We start from the raw sequence: 16,133 nt of genomic DNA on the forward strand, positions 1-16,133 counted from the left end.
TTCTAAATAGATCAGATGATCAAATGGTTTTTAGAAATGAAAATTTTATTTGTTGATTGATTTATTGTAAATTGAAAAATGATTAGTTGATACCGAGAATGTGATGATGAGGCAGATTCTAAACCTGTAAATTTTTAATGGCATCTTTGCCACAGTAGAGGCAGAAAATGGAAGGTATGCAAGAATGATTTGGCATTCAAATATGAAGGGGGAAGAAGGGAAGCAGTTAAAAAATATCAAAAAAGTATTGAATAAAATGGGCTGGTAGAATAGAAAAAAAGAGAAAAACAGAGAGTCTAGTTGGACATAAGAGAAAATAAAAATTAAGAGTATTTGTGGTTGTTAGCACCCTTGAATGGGGAATGAAAGGCAAATATTGTGCACAAAAAAGTAGCAGAATGATAAGGAGTCGAAGAGGTTAATGAAGTATGGTCTGGAACACTGATTAAATCTATCAGCAAGTTTTATAGTTTTCAATTTAAGTAAGGAGTTAGAAGTTTGCTTCACATTGCTGCTGACACTCAAGTAATTGATGTGGAAGGGGAAAACATATTTATGGCCACCTTCAATTACAGTATGAACTGTGGTTCCCAATTATTTCAGTTTAATTAACTGTGTGTACACTGTAAAACATTGTAGTAGTCTCACTAACACAACCGATTCTGCTTGCGCGTAGAGGGGGGGGGGGGGGGGGGCATACTGTTTTTGATATTGAAATCCAAAATAACAGAGAAATAAAGACTTAGACTTATTATGGCGAGTAGGTGCATGGCAGAATGTTCTTTTTAAATTCTATTGGAGTGATTATGCAGCAGTTATGAACTTCCTTTGACTAATATAACTAATTCTTTCAAACACTCACATGTTTTCTACAGTGTTTCTTACTTGCCATTGTTAATCAACTGTCTTCCTCTACTGTATAGTAGACTCAATAAGACTATGTATAGCTACAGTATATCATTATTATTTTTTATATGGAAGACACAAACAGATCTACAGATATGTTCAGCAGATTATTACAAATCTATTTGTTTCCCAGGGCATACAGGATAATTAACTTCATGAAAGGACATTTATTAGTATGATGAAAGTCATGGCAGAATAATAACTACATATAAGAATATTTTTGAGAAGCTTGGTGATGAATGACCATTGTGTTAGAAGTAGTGAATCAGACAGGCAAATGAATAGATCCATAAAAATTAAATTTATAAATTTAATTTTATTCAGAAAGGAAGTAAAAAATGAATATTAATAATGTTTATCATCTGCTTAGCACCCATTACAACAGGAACAGCTTAAATAGATCTGCCACACACAAATTTAAAACTCATCTGGCTCTCTGATTTCTGTACTTAAAAAATAAGTTTAGTGGAGGAAGGGTTGGGGAGGAAAAAGAAAAAATAATAAATACAGATGTGGCAAGATAACTCCATACACAGAACCGACCACATTGTGTCTTATTGTATTTTTAAACATAATCTCTTTGAATGTTGGATCTTCACAAAATCTCTGAAAGAACACCAGTGTGGAGATCTGAGTCTGCAGATTGTGGTCTATATTATACAAAGAATGAAAAAGTGAGCAGCTGACTAAACCACATTTAGATACTACATCTGTCCCTCAAATAATGTACATGCAGTTTGGATACTTTAAATAACTGATATAATTCCCAGTTGCAGCCTAATCAGTTACTTATTCTTTTGGCTGACATGTAATTCAAGCTCAAAAGGCTACACTTGACATTTGTATTGCTGCAACTTCTGTTTGTTTGAACGAGTGCTCAAATAAGATGATGCCTGTCTTCTATTAGTGGCACTCGTCACACATTGGTGGGAACTCTGCTGGAGACTCTCATTCATAATGTTGTTGATTATTATTAGTCAAATGAATAAACTGAAAGGTTGAAACCATTAAGTGAGAAATTTTTCTCTGTAAAGGATAAAGTTCATCCATTCCCTAAACCTTAGGAAACACCTATCAGCAGACTCATTCCTGTATTTTTTTCCAAATTAAGAATGCTAAGCTATATATTTTAAATATTCCAAGGAAGTACTCTTAATTTTTGCCTCTAATTTACACCAGATCAGGTGACATCAGAGAATAATACATAAGTATAACAGATAGTTTGAGCAAATGTGCAAACCCAACAGATTTATTACTGGGAAGAGTGCAATGACAATGCAGTGCTGCAAACTACACAACCTGCCTGTTAATGGTCAATCTCAATTGAGTGAGGAAGAAATGGAATTTTCTTGTCTGGCCCCAAGTCAGTTGAGCTCATCTTCTGTCTCCAATACCCTTAACTTTAATGTGTTTCTACACTTCCTGTTATGCTTGTGCCATTTATTCCTATCCACATGTGAAACGGCAATGTTCTTATATCTTGCTCCCTCTGTATCTTGTCTGATGAGCAGATCTGTCCTTGTTTTGTCAGGGAATCTCAATTGTAATTCTGCAAATAATGCCTGTAGTTATTTGCAGTTTCATTTTGTAGATTTGTGGCAACTAAAACTCTGAATTTCCTTGCTGTCTAGTTTTATAAAATATCCACAGTGACATAAACTTTGCAGTCTCCTGTACAGAGAAATGTTCAAGGAAACATATATGGTAGCTCAGCGGGAAATCATTATGGTAATCAGTGACACAGCTGCTAAGCAGAAGCTGTTTATCTTTATGAATACAGTCTTTAGTCTTCATTGTTTTGAACTCTTGTGTTCATAGTGCTTTAATGTGATCAAAGTTTTGTTGTACAAGAAAAATGATCAATAATCACACATAATTATAAATATTTTTTAATGCTGCGTCTCAGAACATGCAGCTTATTTCTGTTGCCCCATAGAAGCAGCAATTGTGCACTTATTTATAATACAGAGCGAGTTTCTTTTTGAAACAATATGCTACTCAGATTTATTTTTACAAAATATACACCAAAATCTGGGTCATTAAAGCACTTGCAAATACAGAATTTAAAAAAAATGAATGCTATACTCATATAGGTGAAAAGCTTCTGCTTGTCAGCTGTATTACTCAAGAAACCACCAAACAAAATGGTGCAATGGATTCATGTTCAGAAGGACCTTCCAGAGTTTGGTTTACCATGGTTTCCCTAGATCAGTTATGGTGAATGCCAGGATGGTTCCTCTGATCAAGCCACGGTTGATATCCTCTCCCACCTTTTTCAAATCCTAGCTCCAGTTCTATTGCTGATGACCTTTCATTGAAGGGACATTAAACCTTAATCTTCCTTCCCTTGTGAAGGAACTATAACTGTTTTCATGTGTTAAAATGTTCTTTGATGTGTCTGGGAAAGTCACAGTTATAGCAATTTGAAATAATGACCAGTAGGTGCTCTTTTTCTACCTCAATACAGTTATTAATCATTTCTCCAATTTTGCTTTACATTTTAAGTAAAAATAAATGGAAAGATTGTGACAGTCAAGACACATTATAATCCACAAAATGGCATTGCAAAAATTAGATTGTTCAGTCATGAATCTGTGGTACCAAAAAGTTGTGCTAGGATATAAAGAGAAAACTAGGACAGGAGATGAAGAAAGAGACTATACACAATGTAGCAAATTATTATTGTATTTTTTATTCCATGTGTGAAACAAGTTCATCCTGACATTATGTTAGCACTAGTGGCTAACATTCTCCAAGATTCAGCCTCCATTCCCAGTATGCCACCAGCAATGGAAGGTGAACAGTGCTTCCCAATTGTGCTCATGAGCTGTCAGGAAAAACCACAGACAGCACATCAAATAAAACATCATTTTACACTTTTTGGTCATGAAACATTGCAACCATTTATCCATTTTTGTTGTAATAAATCCCTCTGAGAGATATCCATTAAAGCCCTCCTCTGCTCTGGGAGCTGCCCAATATAGTATTTGTCATCTTTCTTTATACAATTTTTTGGACAAATGTCAGCATATAAAGCAGGTTATTGATGTTGTTTCTCATGTGTAGGTCTGTGTAGGTTTTTGGGTTTCTAACAGAATGAGGCATTATTTTCTATAACGTCTGTGGAGAGCCTACAGTGTGAAAGAAACAATCTGACTTGTGATGTGTGGTGTAATGAAGCAGCACACAAAAGTAATGGTTTGAAATCTAACACACTAACTGGGGAAGAGCTTATGTTCAGGAGTTAAAAGGACATTCATCTTCTTTTATGAGTCAATACACTATTGAGCACGTATCCTGTATGGTGATAACTGCTCTTTTTTTTAACAATAGTTTTTTTTAAATATCACAAATACTCTTTATGTAAACATAGAATATTTGTATACATGAATGTTGTTTAGAAAATTTCTCACAAAAAGGATACCACATTACTTTCATATAATATGGATTTTAATGGAAAACTGTCTAGATATGCAAGAAGAAACTGAAAGCTTTGAGATGAATTGCAGTTGACCATGGAAAGCTAAAATATGCACCTGGTGTAGAAAGCAGTGACCTATTAACAGAATGCAGGGAAGCAAATGACTTTGTTTGGTTGCAATTTTGGATTTGCTTGTCTGTATCATACTGCAAAGCTATTGATGAAAATGTGTGTTTTGATACAGGTGGCACAAACTACATACTCGGACACTCGTATGTGATGTCTCTACCTAATGATGTAATGTCTGAGTAACATGGTTGTGAGTGTGGCTTGCACATATACTTTAAATTATGCTTGACCTTGCTAAGTGAGACTACTACAAACGTGGTAATTACTTACAATGAGGTCACAACCTAACATTGATACAGATCCAAAGAGCTAAAAAACAATAGCTGTATCATATAGCAGTGCAAGATTTCTTTAACGTTAGCCAAAACTTGGGAATCTTACTGAAATGGCCACTTAATTCCATGATGATGGACAATTTTGTAAGCACCATTAAATAAATGTGAAGCTATTTGGAAGTGGAAAATATTTATAATTTGTTTAAACATACAGTATCCTTTCTGTGAGAAGTGAGCTACCTGTATTAGATATGAGGTTTACAATCATCCAAGGCTGTTGTTGCATTCAGAATGAGCCCTCCTATGCAACAATGGTATCAGTCTAGCGACCTATATCCAGTATTAAAATAAACAGATAAAAGATAACTGGATAGATACAAAAATCTATTCACCAAGTGGCTTCTGGAGAAAACACGTATAAAGGTTAAAGAAATATGCAAGCTTTCAGAGCTATTGGTGTCTTCTTTTGGCAGAAGGCTTGAAGGGGAAGGAAGAGGGATGAAGAAAAAGGATTGATGGGATTTAGGAAAAGGGGAGAGTTCAGAAAAGTTGCCCAGAGCCCTGGGTCTTAGGAAAGTCACTGGTCAGTCTTCTGCCAAAAGAAGTCTTCTGCCAGTGGCTCAGAAAGCTTGCACATTTCTCTAACCTTTATTTATGTGTTTTTTTTTTTTTCATTGAGATAAAGGAATGTAATGTCTAGTAAGCTGTGCTTTCTACTCAATCACTTTGTACTGAGAGTTATGTAAGAGATATTTCTACAGACAAGTTGCTGAATGACTGTAAGACAGGAAAGTGTGTCTGTTGGCCTGTACATTATACTTATAAAAGTCAGTTTGAATAAAGTGTTTATTTTTCACATCAGTCTCTAAACATTAGTTTCATGTGACATGTCATGTATACTAGTCCCTTTTTACTCTTTTCTAGGATTATTACATTGTTGAAAAGTGTGTAGGTTAATAATAAAAACAGTTTTATGCAATTACTAGTTTTGGCCTTAAGACTTATCTAATACATCATTTGTTTGCTCTCTAATAACAAATTTCTACATTATTTTAGAGATGTCAGCCATTATAATAAACTACCAGTGTGTGATAAACTATTACATAAGGACTTGCCATTATTCTACTTTGAAGGAAATGTATGAAACTTGTACTAACATATCATCTGAATTATCCACTAATAAAAGTTCTGACAAGAATAATATGAAAATAGTTTTTTTCTGTTTTCCACTGGTTGCTTTAATATGACAAATTGAAACAGAAATAAATAGAATGTGCCACATCAGGAATGTATAAGTTTCGATTAAGTAGAAATTGTAGTGTTTGTCTTTAATGTGCTATGTGGAAGCCAGGGTATGGTCTCGACTGTAGCAGAAGAAATAGCTGTATGAAGGTCAGAAAATAACACACCTTCTTCAGCAATATGATGATTGACAGTCATGCTGATGACTGGCAGTGAGTGGTGGACAGCTAATAAGGCATCCCTTATTGAGTTAGAGTTTTGTTCATGTTAGGTACAGAGGTGTGGTTGTCGCTGGAGGAGGTTATGACGGTGATTAGTGGTGTAGGGCACCGAACAGTGAGGTTATCATTATCCACCTGGAGGAGAGGCTATTGACCCCAGGATGAAATAGTGAGCCACAGAGCTTTGGCAAGCCATTATCAGTAGGTACACCTGGGCACTGGCTTGCATAAGAAGTGTCACCCATTGGAGTCGGCAAGACTGGTGGTCTGATTTGGGGATGGGGGTATTTACAAGAGTATGCTGGCCAGTGCTGCTCCAATAACAGTACTCCCATCACAGAAGAGGCAAGAAGTTGTAGTAGCTGGGTATAACCATTGGGTGGTGACAAATTATTCATTCTGATCTTCTTCTTTAGTCACTTTTGAAGGAGCGTAGCCGGAACTGTAGTATTGCTCAGCTTCATCCTACAGAGATGCTGGCGTGCGTATTCTGTTTGATGAGCCTTCTGGATGAGTGCTCTTGCACTCAGAATACGTCTTCTCACTTCATAGTGTGTAGTCACCACAATGATGACACCTCTTTCCCTATGACGTTGTTTTTCTGCGTTGGTGCTAGACAGTTCAGTGCCACAGACTAGGGTGTGGTGCAACACTTGACCCTTCTTCTATGAAATCCGGTCTCCAGATTTGTAGGTGCTTACATCTCTGGACAAAGACATGTGAACACATTCTACAAGTTGACATAATAATACAGACTGAATATATGTTTCTCCTCTTCTGTCTCTCCTCCTAGTTAGCATAAACCACATGGTTCATTGACTAATATTTAACCTACATTATTCTTTAAGTTCGGGGCTTTATTGTGAAAAACTCACAAAAAAATTATGATTCATAGTACTGCCCATCACTAGCCACTACATTCTCCCATCTTTCGGATAGCATACGAATCCTGTGGCAGAAAGACTGGGCGTCTTTTGTGGGGATCCATGAATCAATTCAATTTTGCACGTGTTCGTATGATCGGAAGTGCTGGTCAGGCAGACTGTGTGAAACAGATCGAAAAAGGTGGTAATCAGAGAGAGAAACATATGGAGAATATGACAGGAGGGATAGGATTTCTCATTTCAACATTTCCTTGTATATTTTGACAGGTTTTGCGACATGGAGTCGACCCATGACCTGCTGCAAAATTACCTTTACATGTCTATCGCTGTATTGTGGCCATTTGTGTTTCAGTGCTGGGCTCGAACACATCAATTGCTTTTGATAATGATGTCCTGTGACTGTCTTCACTGTTTCAGTAGCTACAAAAACGTTCTGCCTTCCACTGCCTTGCCAGTCTTCAACATCAGAATCACTGTTCTTAAGGTGTTGAAAATATTCTCAGCACTTTCTTCCACTAATAGTTCCCTCACCATTGGTCTTACCTGGCATTTTAAGAGCCAAAGTCGCAGATTTCTTTATGTTAAAGCAGAAAATTAAAACTTCCCACAAATGGCGAGGAATGGGTACATAAGTTGACATACTTAATCGAGAATAACCTTATTATGATGCAATCAGAAATCGACTAATATTTTTATGGCATTGTGTTTACAGATGACTAAGCTTATTGTATTACACCTATGACCAACCACCCGAATCGCACTTTCCGATACTGCCATCTATCGCAAAATGGCAGAAGCAAAGTTGTAGACCTAATAGTACAGTACAATTATTAAAACTTTTTTTCTCAGAAAATTTCTTTAATAAATTGTTTCACAGGAAATAGTTCCATTCAGTTGTTCCTCATGTTTGGTATCCCTCCTTGTTTACCAGGTGGCTTATTATTTAATTAGTCACTATTTGTCATGGTTAATCCAGTCCATTGGTAGCTGATGAAATGTGGGTTCACAGGACTGGGTGGTTTTCTATCAAGGGTAGATGCAGGATGCACAAAGCAAAAGCAGAATCACTACCATATCTTTTTTGAGACTGTGCTGTTTATTATGATACTGCCACACATGCTGAAACATTAGCTGAGTAGTAATATGTCCCTGCCGTGAAGCTATAAACTCATTGAACGAGTGTAAGATGTCTGGTTTCCAGGTGTCTTTTAAATAGGTCATGTTCTGCATTATCAACATGTCTAATGGTCCTTCTGGCCGGTACAATGAAGGTTTGTGTCAAGTATAGTATGATTTGCTCCAGTGAAGATAATTGGGAGACAGAATGCTGTGCCCTCTATATCATAGGGAATACCATTGATTAATATTCCACTAGTTTTTAAGCCTACCTTCATCACTCCTTTGCACCATCCGCATTTGTAACAGTTTACTGTCATTCCAGTGTACACCAACCCTTTGAATGTATGGGTGTGTTGTCAGCATTTCCCTCCGGCATTTTTCCATTTCTGTTTTACCCTAAGAACAATGCATTTTACATGTTCGTGTACTGGTTTGAAACATCCTCAATGGGCATACTGTGATTCTCTCTCCCTCTGGCGCAAGTGTAGCTCATCATTTTCCTTCCCCTCTCAAAAATCTGGGCTTATACAACTAATTAATACACTAACAATGTATTAGAATAGCTACTGTTTGCTAAAGTTTTTCAAAATTTCCTTGAAATGCTCTTACTATTTACTTGTTAACACTAGTGCACAAATCAGATAATGTTATCTAAAAAAAACACTTCCACGATCACTAAAGCTTAGTAACACCTGTCCAGAAATTCAGTATTTAAAACAAAATCAGAGCATGAAACAAGATTGATAAAAATAAAAAACTAAACCTTGTATTGTTTGCACAGCTCACCCAGATTTGATGTTCAGCTTGCTTCATTGTGTTGTTAATTGCACTATGCTGCTATCACCCTCGGTGAAACAGTGAAGTACTGGCACTGCTGTTTTGATCTGGAAATCACCTGCGACACCAGTCACTATGGGCTCCTCAAAGTTTTCTTGACAGTTTTTTGTGAAAAACAAGTTTTTCTTCTTTCGCATGAACTTCTGGTACTCTTCCGTGTTAATGTTCATGAATGTTCACTTTTTTTTACGCTCAATGGTTAATAACACATTTTCTTGGAAACTTTAAATTTTCAGTTAACTTTAAGGAATAAATGGTTATCACTTGAATTACTTTTCTTCTCTATTCAAAACATATTTACTGTCTCCAAATATTTTGTCTAGTATTTACTTTTCTCTTATATTTTATCGTTCAAATCTTTCACCCACTGTAATTCACATCCGCACAAATGCAGTGGTTTGATTGCTTCAAACATCGGATTGTTACAGTTGTCATATCCATACGTTGCTAGCTTGACCGTGTGCTTCAACCTTCGACTTCATCACCAAAGCTGCAATAACTATTTTAATTCCAAAAAATGTTATTTCTTGAAAACCACATTTTAGGAATAAACTTTCCACACCATTTACAGCCTGATGTGTGATAGAGTTTCCCATATGCATTTTAGATAAATTGATATCTAACTCTCACCAATTGGTTATGTTATGCTCTCACATACAAGATTGATATCAATCTCAAACATTCATGTATCTTGCATTTTAACATGTATCTATTGTTGATACAATAGTTCCTGGAAAATGTATGCACCTCCAGAGGGGGATGGTGATCCAAGGAATATTTCTTGCCTTATCTAAGCAGTTATTTCCTCTCACTAAATTGCTGCTCTTGCTGTCCCATTCTGGAGACACGCGTTGTTCCTCAATTTAGTTCACAATTGACGATAAAAATAAAAAACAACATACAATATCTGCATATTTATATTAGACACAGTATTGCAGAAGAATACGAGTAGCACCTTGGTGTAGTGGTTATGATACTAAACTGTTACATGGAGGGTCATGAGTTCAAAACTCACCTGGACTGTACAATTTTAATTTCTATATTCGGTTCGAATGCATTCTACTAGTATCCACAAATGTCAAGAAACATTGTATTGGAATGTTCTGTAGCTGTATATACACTGTATGTGTTCGGGCTGGAGGCAGTTTGCTCCACACTCTTGTATGTGCAAGTACTGAATAGACCTTCGTTAAGCTAGTGTTTGTCATTCATCTAATTATACCTTCTTCTACGTGACATTATTTTGATGGAGGTGCTGGGTATTGGAACTAGTTATAGCGCACATTATCGATGACATAGTGGCTCCCATCAGGCCACGACAGAGCTGCTGTTTACGTGGCGAGCAACCCGAGTTCAACAGATCACAATCTACCAGAGACAGAAGAAGAAGAAGAAGAGGACATTACTATGACAGCAACTGTGTGCCACCAAATGAGACATCCTTCCAGGTTCTCTGGTGACGACGGCCAATATCCAAACAAGTGGCTGAAGTTATATGAGCATATAGCCAAATTTTACAAATGGGATGACACTGTGTGTTTGGCTAACGTATTTTTCTAATTGGAGGTCACTGCCATGCAATGGTATGAGAACAACGAGGAGAAGTTCACAAGCTGGGAAGTATTCCATGAGGAACTGCGCAAGTATTTTGGCGGCACACAATGACAGAAGTGCAAAGCTGAAGATAAATTAAAGTGCAGGGCACAGCGTCCACGAGAAACTACAGCATCCTACATTCAAGACGTCTTGGAGCTGTGTAAAATAGTGGATCCTAGAATGATGGAGGAAGATAAGGTTGCACATCTCATGAAGGGTGTAGCTGAGGACATGTATCAAGCCCTACTCCTGAAGGAAGTTTCGACAGCAGACGACTTCATAAAATGGTGCCAGTATATCAAGACAATGCATCAAAAAAGATTTACACGCAAGAAGTTTGAACAGCTTCCAAACATCATATCGATGTCTGTGATGGAGGAAGCAACTGATTTCACAAATGTTCTTCGTCAGATAGTGAGAGAGGAAGTTCAGAAGCCACTTGGATTGCACAGTGAGCAAAGAAACTGAAACGCCTCAAGAGGTCATAAGGGAGGAAGTGGAACAGACATTGAACCCAATCTCTCGACCTTCATTTCCCTTTAAAACGGTGAAGACGTTGAGACCAAGGTGAAGTTACGTTCCTACAATGTCGCATGAGGAACCTGGGGGCAACAAGGAAGACTGACATCTGGAGGACCCAGGATAACCAACCAGTATGTTTCCACTGTGGACAATCGGGACATGTGGTGCGCTATTGTCGAGAAAGGCGGCGGATATTTGATGATACCCATGCCAGAAGGCAGCAGACCGATCTTAGCCGACGCCAACTCTGGGATGACGAAGATGAACAAGAAGATGTGGGTGCAGGTCAACATCTCTGCAAGCTAGTCGCTGGACAGGATGCTCCCCAACAGGCTGATCAAGGTCTCCATTGCCTCTTCGAAGCTCCAGCAGATCACCAAGCCGCCGCAACCTGGAAGACTAAAGGGTGCAACCTTCCTTGGAGGTGAGGCCGCCGAAGAGAAAAATCCTCCACCATCGATCACTAAAAAAATGATTGGGAACTATGTCGATATCCTCATGGATGGCTGACCAGCCCAAGCTCTTGTGGACTCTGGAGCATCATATTCAGTCATTTCAGGGAAGTACCATCGCCATTTGCAGAAAACCATATTTGTTGACAACAAAACGTCTCTGCTGAAGGTGGCTAATGGGGAAATATGTAAAACGTACAGGAAGATGTGTCGTTTGTGTGGGTCTAAGTGGCCATACACAGCCCTTAGAATTCATTGTCTTGCAAGAGTGTAGTCATGTCGTCATTCCTGGATGGTACTTTTTGAAAGCTTCTCAGGCAATTATAGATCGTGGTCACTCGAAGATTATGCTAGACGAGATGAGATACTGTGGACAGGAAGATGCGCATCCGAGTGTGTGGAGACTGTGTGTGCTGGTTGAAGTGATTATTCCTGCAGTCAGTGCTAGAAAGGTAACTGTCATATGTCATGCCATGCATCAACCCATAGGTCTTGTAGTGGAATCCAAGAGAAGCATACCACTGAAGAGTAACTTGGTCATCCCAGCCTCTGTCATCTCATTTAAGAATGGATTCGGTGAGTTGTGGATAGTTAACTGTCGCCGAGAACTGCAGATCCTTCCAAGATGCATGTGCATAGCAAACGCTGAGCAGTTTAATGAAGAACAGCTGAGCATCACAGAAACCTCACATGCTGAGTCTGTGGGGGAAATTAGTGCTACCACTACGAGACAAGATCTTCTAGCTCGATTAAGGAACAAGAGAAGAAGCTACTTGCCATTCTTCAAGAGTTCTCTGAAAACTTCAATCCACAGAGCTGAGGAAGCTCGGGAGTTAGCTTGACTCCGCATGCTGCAGGCTCGAGAAAACGATCGCCAAAGGTATGACGCGAGCCATTGCCCTGTTGTCTACCAGCTTGGTGACCTCGTCTGGATCTTCACTCCTGTTTGGAAAGTTGGTCTCTCTGAGAAGCTCCTCAGGCACTACTTTGGACCTTATAAGGTTGTAAGACAGTTGTCTGATGTTACGTATGAAGTTGAAGATTTCGACCTCGAGGCAAGATGACGAAAGATCTGAGATACGGTCCACTTCCTTCGAATGAAGCCCTACAAGGATCCTGCCACCCAGGGTAAATTCGAAGCTCCAGTGACAGGAAACAAGCGGAAATGTGACGAAGAGTGTAGTGGCAAAACAAGAAGATCACTGCCATGGTGAGCATCAATCATCGGGAGTCGGAGTATGCAGGACCATTGACTCATTCCCAGACAAGGACAATGTAACACTGAGACGCCGTTCACTTATTGAGGGAGCAATGTTGCAGAAGAATATGAGTAGTACTGTGGTGTAGTGGTTATGATACTAAACTGTTGCATGGAGGGTCGTGAGTTCAAAACTCACCTACACTGTACGATTTTAATTTCTATATTCGGTTCAAGTACATTCTAGAAGTACCCACAAATGTCAAGAATCTCCATATGAATTACTTTCATTGTGAGTACTATTCATCAATAAGAAGATGAAGGGATGTGCTAAATGTCCCTGCAGTGGTATGTATCACTACATGACACCAAGTAACAGTGCATCCATCTTGCCAACTTGTCTGTTACAAGTTGTGTGTGCTTAATTGGCCTTACTGTTGTATTAGCTAGAATCTTTAAATGATAACATTGCAACAAGTTTGGCCTGCTAGAGGCACAACCATCACACTAATATTTCTTTGAGTAGCTTAGGCTGAGATTAACTAATTAACTGAATTTAAATTTCTACATACACTAACACAGAAAACACAAACCCAATTTTCTACAAAACTAGCCCAGCATATTGCAAAATACTTCATTATTAATAATTGTGCTTGAACCCACAAGAAAAGTCACAGTGCATGAATCAATGTTATATTCAACAATGCTTCCAGATCTCATAATAACAAAAGTTATAGTGATGGAACAGTGTGACATGTACATTTATATCTGATCTCACACTTCACCCTTGCACAACATTACATGTTACTATGTCACTGAAGCAGTTGACAGAGATCTCATTAAAATTTTAGGGCGTGCTGCATGAAGAACTGACATTTTGGGTAGTTACCGTGGCCTTCCTCAAGGCTAAGACCTATTGGGTGGGGAATGGTTGCTTCACTACATCACTTTTCTACAGGTGTCACTAGATCACTGAGAACACATTTATCAGATTTTATTGGCCCTACAGTAACACTGGTAGTCTTAGGGGAGAGGGAGAGGCCATGTGGCAGATTATTTGTGGATAGCAATTAGTAACTCACTATGAATCAGCGACAAGCACTGAGGAGTGTGTTTTCCTGCTGTTAGTAGTGAAGGAACAACACCAGCTGTGCATACGCTTTTTGTTTAGGCAGTCGTAGCAGTGTTTGGTTGTGAACAAGTAGTTAGTAGTACATACAATTAAATTTTTTTTTGTCTTTTATCCTTGTGTTGTTCACAGTTCAAACATTACACCATGGTTTCATGTGATAGGAAAAGGGCCACAGAGGTCCCTAAAGCTACTGCTTGTAGACATTAAATGATTGTATTGACTTGTTTTCAATCAAAAGTATTTTATGAAAACAATGTTTTGTATATACTGTTGTTTCTTCGAATATTCCCACTACACCCTTATTTTATCGTGAATTTTTCATTACACTTGTATAAATGAAAGATAAGTTGACCAGTCTTGTGTTTTGCATATTAGACAAGATTCTGATCAACAGCAAGTCTCTAAACTTCTAAAACTTCTCGAAAATGTGAAGCACCATTACAAATAAAACTTTTGCATAAAATATAGATTCAAAGTATATTAATGTTTAAAAGCATACAAATCATTTTACCTACATAACAACCATAAGAAATATTCAAAATTTGTTTTTATAATTTAAGGATCTGAAACATGAAAATAGAATTTAAGATTAAAAAGTTCAAAAAGATATGTTTAAACAATGGAAATTTCAGGTTAATATCAAAAATTATGAAAAAGATAGATTGCTGCTCACCGTAAAGATGACATAAGGTGCAGACAGACACAGCAAAAGAACCACTACACAGTGAGCTTTCAGCCAAAACCTTCTTCAGAAAAGAAAGGAAACCACACACACACACACACACACACACACACACACACACAAAACTTTTGGGTGAAGGATGTGGGTACAGTAGGTTATCGTAGGTTGAGCCTGGGATAATTTTGGGAGCAGAGAATGTGTTGTAAGGCTAACTGCCATCTGCACAGTTCAGAGAAGCTGGTGCTGGATAGGAGGATCCAGATGGCTCAGGTGGTGAAGTAGCCATTGAAATCAAACGTGTTATGTTCAACTGCATTTTGATCCACAGGCTAGTGCACTTTGCTCTTGTGCAGTAACTCCAGCAAGCTGACATATGGCATGGCTGCTTTGACAAATGGCCTGACCTCTGATGGGGTAGGAGAAACCTTGACAGGGCTGGAATAGGAATTGCTGGCTAGTTGTATTGGGCAGGTCTTACACCTGTGTCTTCCACAGGGATATGATCGCTGTGGCAAGGGGCTGGGACTGCGAGTGGCATGGGGTGGGCTAGGACGATATAGAGGTTGGGTTGCCGATGGAACACCTCTTTAGGAGGAATAGGAAGGATCTTGGGAAAGATGTCCCCTGGTCCAGGGCACATGATAGGTGATCAGTTCTCTGATTCCAAAATTATCCTGGCCTCAACCTATGATAACCTACTGTCCCACGCTCTCTACTCGACAGTTTCCTCCCCCTCTGTCCTATCACTTCCTACCAATTCATGTCTCCTCAACCTCATTGTGCACTGCTCTCTGACAATGCACCCACCAGTCTTTTCCATTCTCTGGTCCTCTTCTTTTCCACTCCCTGTTCCTCCTCCCCCTTTCCCCTACAGCTAATGATGCTCCTGGCAGTATTGTCATGCTCTGCCAGATAGTGCTCTTCTCCCACCCCCACCCATACACTGCTCTCCCTCCCCCTTCCCTTTTCCAATCTGGATTGCTGTTTTGATTCAGTACAAGAGTTGCAGTCTGGCCACAGCTATGGGAGAAAGTGGTCATTTGTGTGTGAGGTGTGTCTGACTGTGTGAATGTGTGTGTTTTTTCCTTTCTTTTCTGAAGAAGTCTTTGGACAAAAGCTCAGTGTGTAACTGTCTTTGCATTGTACCTGTCTGCAACCCAATGTAACATATTTATGATTAGTAGCAATCTGTCCTTAGCATAATCGTCAAAAAAGGAATATTTTTATATATTTATTTAGTCACTTTTCTAATGCAATATTTGCTCATACTCCTTGTATCCATAGTGTAAACCTTCACAGAATAACTTACACATCCACTTACATATGCTATCTATACCCACATCACTAGTCTTAAGTTCTATATCTACAACTATAAAAGAGTGGAGTCATGATAGATATGCCCAGAAGAGCTTCCGTATGCCACTGCATCAGGTTGCTTGCATCTGAGTGCATTACCATTCAGCCCCGTCTGCAATCGTCACCAAAGATGACAGGATCATCTCTCTACTGAACCAGTA

Source organism: Schistocerca serialis, chromosome 2 (assembly GCF_023864345.2).
Source record: "Schistocerca serialis cubense isolate TAMUIC-IGC-003099 chromosome 2, iqSchSeri2.2, whole genome shotgun sequence".
In the NCBI taxonomy this organism is placed as follows: Eukaryota; Metazoa; Arthropoda; class Insecta; order Orthoptera; family Acrididae; genus Schistocerca; species Schistocerca serialis.